The sequence below is a fragment of the Macaca thibetana genome, chromosome 7 (genome assembly GCF_024542745.1).
Source record: "Macaca thibetana thibetana isolate TM-01 chromosome 7, ASM2454274v1, whole genome shotgun sequence".
NCBI lineage: Eukaryota > Metazoa > Chordata > Mammalia > Primates > Cercopithecidae > Macaca > Macaca thibetana.
Genome location: NC_065584.1, coordinates 33,798,984 through 33,804,983, shown reverse-complemented (window position 1 = coordinate 33,804,983; position 6,000 = coordinate 33,798,984). Strand labels below are relative to the sequence as shown.

Genomic DNA, 6,000 nt, shown 5'->3' with positions numbered 1-6,000 from the left:
CAATTCTTATACCTGCCTAATTCACATGATCTTTCTTAGGGTCTTAAGTCCCTGAGGATCCGAAGCTGTCCTAGGTATACACTTTGCTCAACCCAGTCCAGCACAAAAGGAGACAACTAACAATGAATGAAATTGAGAAATCAGCCCACCCTGGGTAATCTTGGAGGAATTTGGTATTCTTTGTGAAATAAAAGAGGCGCAAAGGGGCCCAGGATCAGGGTCCGGGGACAGGCGTTTTATTTCAGCACTGCCCCTAACCAGCTGAAAGGTAGGTAATCCAATCACATCAGCTCTCCGAGACTCAGTTTCCCGTCTATACAACAAGGAGTAGGCTTGACAGTCCCTCTCTCACTATGATTTCCCAATCGAGGTTCAGGGAGAAATCCACAAAACTAATACAGCTTCTTCAAGGACTGCTAAATGTGAACTCGCCGGTCAAGGTTGCAAGATTTGCTTTTTGGGTCAAGGCAGTAGGGGCGGCCACAGGGAACCAATCTCGGTTAAGTTATTAACGCAACTTTATCCAGACTAGTTACTCTCCCCTGACGTGCTGCATTTCCCCTGCTTCTCCCGGAAACGTGGGGCGCCCGGGAATCTTCCCTAAGCTTCCAAACCCCGCCCCTGGGAGGGGAGGGGGCGCGGAGCCGGGCCTAGCCGCGCGCCTGCGTACTGCGGTCGGAGGGCCGCGGCCTGGGGACGAGCTGGGGTCGTGGAGTACAGCATCTTTCCGGCAAATCACGCGAGATTTCGTTTACCCGGGCTCCACTACGGTCAGTGACGCGCGAGCGGCCGCCGCGACTGTGGCTCCTGAAGCTGCTTCGGGCTTCAGCGGGGAGGGAGGAGACTCAACCAGGGTGACTTCCAGGCGTCCTCCGGGATCTACCGGGGACACTGGCGTTATTGCCCAGAACACTGAGAAGCAGAAGCTTCTTTTTGAAGCAGGTTTTGGGGTGTTTTTTTGAATTCTTGGGGGAAAGCAACCTGAGGTTTTGACGTAATTGTGTTTGAGGTGCCTCTGGAACTTTCATTTAACACAGATTAGTTGAGCACCTACCATGTGCCGGGCTTAGGGGATTGGACTCACATTTTTGTGTGTGTGTGTGTGTGACGGAGTCTCGCTCTGTCGCCCAGGTTGGAGTGCAGTGGCTTGATCTCGGGTCACTGCAGACTCCGTCTCCCGGATTCAAGCGATTCTCCTGCTTCAGCCTCCCGAGTAGCTGGGATTACAGGTGCGTGCCACCACGCCTGGATAATTTTTTGTTGTTTTTGGTAGAGACGAGGTTTCACCGTGTTAGCCAGGATGGTCTTGATCTCCTGACCTCGTGATGTGCCCGCCTCGGCCTCCCAAAGTGCTGGGATTACAGGCGTGAGCCACCGCGCCCGGCCTGGAGTCACATCATTGAAGAAAGCAGACGAGTCCTTATCCTCTTAGCGCTGACGATCTGGGCAGTTAGTTTGAAATTCTGGGCCAGAGACGCAAATTATTATCAATTTCCATATAAAGTGGTTGGTAGCAGGAGCCATAGAGGTCAGTGAGGTCACTGAGAAAGGGAAGAGCCAGATAGGAATTTCCACATGCAAGACTTCGGGAGGGGAAGGAGGAGACCAGAAAACCGGAAGGGGAGGAGAAGACTGGCAGAGAGATCCAGAAAGACATGTGATTTGTTTGTTTTTTGATACAAAGTCTCACTCTTTTCCAGGCTGGAGTGCAGTGGTTGGATCTCGGCTCACTGCAACCTCAATCTCCAGCCTCAGCCTACGGTGTAGCTGGGACTACAGGCGCCCACCACCACGCCTAACTAATTTTTGTATTTTAGTAGAGTGGGGTTTTGCCATGGTGGCCAGACTGGTCTCAAATTCCTGGCCTCAAGTGATCCTCCCACCTCAGCCTCCCAAAGTGCTGGAATTACAGGTGTGAGCCACAGCGTTGGGCCCGGAAAGACATGTTTTATAACAAGGTGTGGTCAACAGAGTTGCTAGTGGCAGAAAAATTGCACGAAATAAGGGTATTAAAAGGTATTAAGAAGCTAATGTGATTGAAATAGTAGGTGCCGCGTTGGAGTATGGGTTCTAGCGTTATTACAAGTTTTGCGACCTTGGGCGAATTATTCAATCTTTCTGGGCCTTTTTTTTTTCTCTTTTCTCTTTTTTTTTTTTTTTTTGAGACGGAGTTTTGCTCTCATCACTCAGGCTGGAGTGCAATGGCATGATCTCGGCTCACTGCAACTTCCACCTCCCGGTTTCAAGTGATTCTCCAGCCTCAGCCTCCAGAGTAGCTGAGATTACAGGTGCCTGCCACCACGCCGGGCTAATTTTTGTATTTTTAGTAGAGGTGGGGTTTGGCCATGTTGTCCAAGCTGGTCTCCAACTCCTGACCTCAGGTGGTCCGTCCACCTCAGCCAACCAAAGTGCTGGGATTACAGGCTTGAACCACCATACCCGGCCCCTTTTCTCATCTATAAAATTGAGAGGATGATATTACCAACCTCACAGTTTTTTGGGGATGGGGGTGGGGGAGGTGGTTTAAACAGGCTAATGAATGAGTCTTTGCTCAGTTCCTGGCGTTTAGGAATATTAAGGAAACAGGTTGACAGAAGGGACTTTTTCCAAGTTCCTACCTGGTTAGAACCAGGACAAGTACGCTGTTCTTCCTAGTTTAAATGATCTTTCTCTTTTCCAGGCTGCAAGGTAAACACTCAACACACTCTTTATCATCACATCAGAGCAAATTCATCTGTTATTATTTTGGAATATTAGCACCAAGTAGGAATAGCATCCCAGGCAAATAGGATTTGCTGAGTTTTTTTCCCCTACTTGGGATGAATTTAGCAATCTACCCTTCTTTCAGATCTTGGAACTTGGTGTGTCTTATTTTAGCTGTTAATTTTATGACTAAATCCAGTTATCCATGTTTTATTTTTATTATTTATTTATTTTTTTGAGACGAAGTTTCGCTCTTGTCCCCCAGGCTTGAGTGTAATGGCTCAGTTTTGGCTCACTGCAACCTCCACCTCCCAGGTTCAAGCTATTCTCCTGCCTCAGCCTCCTGAGTAGCTGGGATTACAGGCGCCCACCACCACGCCCGGTTAATTTTTGTATTTTTAGTAGGGCGGAGTTTCACCATGTTGGCCAGGCTGGTCTCAAACTCCTGACCTCAAGTGATCCACCTGCCTCAGCCTCCCAAAGTGCTAGGATTCCAGGTGTGAGCCACCGTGCACAGCCAAGTTATCTATATTGTAAATGTGTGTTTTTTGGTACTGTGGAGGGATATCATACAATTATCCTGTATTAATTGTAGTATTTGACACTTGAAAAGTTTCTAATTTAATACAGAGTGGGAGAACTTTAATAGTATATTTTTCATGCTGATAAGCAGTGTTTGGACAAATCTATAATATACATATTAATATTTTAAAGAAATCATACCATTGACAGTAATTAGATAAGAGGGCAAATATGACATTTCATTTGGAAAGACTACTTTGAAAATTTAGCCATTATGGTTCTATTACTACTTAAGGACTCTTAGACCCACTTAATTTGGAAAACTTTGGCTTTTTAATCCTTATATAATTGACACATATGGTGATTCTGTAGAAAGTTTTCTTTTTAAAACACGTGTAGCCCTACATGGCATTATGGACCTCTTGGTGTGATGAATGGATGTGGCACCACCCTTAAAGATTCTTGCCTAAAAAATTGAACCTGAAGTAATCAAGCCTCTGGATGTAACTAGCAGTCATAGATAAGGGAAGGAGATAGAAGAGACATTTCCTTCTTTCTTTAAAAGCTAGTCATTTACCTTGTGATGGTAAATGACACCATGAGGAAGCAGTCAAAGAACATTCTACAGACAAAGTAATGAAACAAATCAAGGGCATGAAATAGGGAAGGGAGACTCAAACTGTAGTATGTGGGCCTTGAATTCTGATTTTAATGAACCAAATGTAAAAAGACATCCTTGAAACATCAGGAGATTTGAATATGCACTAGGCATTAGATGATGATAAGGAATTACTTGTACTATTCTATTAGGTGTAATAATGACATAGTGTTTATGTTTAAATCTGTGATGGCTGGGTTTTGCTTCAAGGGGGAGTTGGAAAATGTAATCTTTTAGCTGGGCAACATAGTGTCCAGTAGGAGAGGATAGTCACTGAGGGCAACTAGCTGTTCTGTCACAACCAGTGAGATTATACAATCATTTGCCACATGATGATGGTTCAAACAATGACAGACAATGAGCCTCCCATAACATAATGCAACTGAAAAATTCCTCTTGCCTGGTGATGTCATAGTCATCAGAACATTATAGTGCAATTACTTTATTTATTTATTTATTTATTTATTTATACATACAGGGTCTCACTCTGTCACCCAGACTGGAGTGCAGTGGCGCAATCTCGGCTCACCACAACCTGCGCCTCCTGAGTTCAAGCAATTCTCCTGCCTCAGCCTCTCGAGTAGCTGGGATTACAGAAGTGCACCACCATGCCCAACTGATTTTTGTATGTTTAGTAGAGACAGGGTTTCACCATGTTGGCCAGGCTGGTTGTGAACTCCTGACCTCAAATGATCCACCTGCCTCAGCCTCCCAAAGTGCTGGGATTACAGTCATGAGCCACCACGCCTGGAGTATCACTTTATTTTTTAAGAAATTTAGTGGGGCCAGGTGCAGTGGCTTATGCCTATGGTTCCAGCACTTTGAGAGGCCGAGACGGGTGGATCATGAGGTCAGGAGTTCGAGACCAGCCTGACCAACATGGTGAAACCCCGTCTCTACTAAAAATACAAAAATTAGCCAGGAATGGTGGCATGTGCCTGTAATCCCAGCTACTCGGGAGGCTGAGGCAGGAGAATCGCTTGAACCTGGGAGGCGGAGGTTGCAGTGAACTGAGATTGCGTCACTGCACTCCAGCCTGTGCAACAGAGTAAGACTCCGTTTCGAAAAAAAAAGAAAAGAAATTTAGTGTAGTCTGAGTGTATAGTGTTAATAAAGTCTAAGTAGCCTACAGTAATGTCCTAGGCTTTCACATTCCCTTACCACTCACTCACTGACTCATCCAGAGGAACTTCTAATCTGGTAGGCTCCATTCATGGTAAGGTGCCCTATATAAGTATACCATTAAAAAAATTTTTTGTTGTTGGTTTTTTGGGGACGGAGTCCCACTCTGTCACCCAGGCTGGAGTGCAGTGGCGCGATCTTGGCTCACTGCAATCTCTGCCTCCAGGGCATAAGCGATTCTCCTGCCTCAGCCTCCCAAGTAGCTGGGACTACAGGCGTGTGCCACCTACCCACCGGCTAATTTTTTTTTTATTTTTGGTAGACACAGGGTTTCATCATGTTAGCTAGGCTGGTCTGGAACTCCTGACCTCAGGTGAACTGCCTACCTTGGCCTCCCAAAGTGCTGGGATTACAAGGGTGAGCCACCGCGCCCAGCCCATTTTTAAATCTTTTACCCCATATTTTTACTGTACTTTTTCTATGTTTAGATACACAAATACCATTGTGTTCCAGTTGTCTGCAGCGTTCAGTACAGCAATATGCCATATAGGTTTGTACCCTGGAAGTTATAGGCTAAACCATGTAGCCTAGGTGTCTACTGTCATCTGTAGCATGTAGGTTTGTGTAAGTACACTTTGATGTTCACACAATGATTAAATCACCTAATGTCACATTTCTCGGCATGTATCCCAGTAGTCAAGCTGTACAAAGCACTCACAACAGTGCTTGGCACATAGTAACACTAAGGGCTTGATTTTCTAATTTTCACTGGTGGATAAAGTAAGCAAAGTGATTTTCAACAAGTCAGATAGTGCTAGTACTGGAACTTCTTTTGCTTCCTTCATTAGCTCAAATTGTAAATCCAGAATAAACTGGCCAGATGTAGTGGCTCACGCCTGTAATCCCAGCACTTTGGGAGGCTGAGATGGGAGGATCACTTGAGCCCAGGAATTCAAGACCGGCCTGAGCAACATAGCAAGACCTCATCTCAAAAA

General features: G+C 45.7%; 1 protein-coding gene across 8 annotated transcripts in view; it reads left to right on the top strand.

Annotated features, from left to right (window-relative positions):
- The first annotated feature begins 652 nt into the window (after positions 1 to 652).
- Positions 653 to 6,000, top strand: part of PTGR2 (prostaglandin reductase 2) — a 34,886-nt gene continuing 29,538 nt past the window's right edge. For 2 of the 8 annotated variants that reach the window (XM_050798860.1, XM_050798851.1), the window contains exon 1: positions 653 to 770. The gene's annotated coding sequence lies outside the window, so the exon portion shown is untranslated. The other 6 variants (XM_050798854.1, XM_050798855.1, XM_050798856.1 and 3 more) reach the window with 6 other exon arrangements.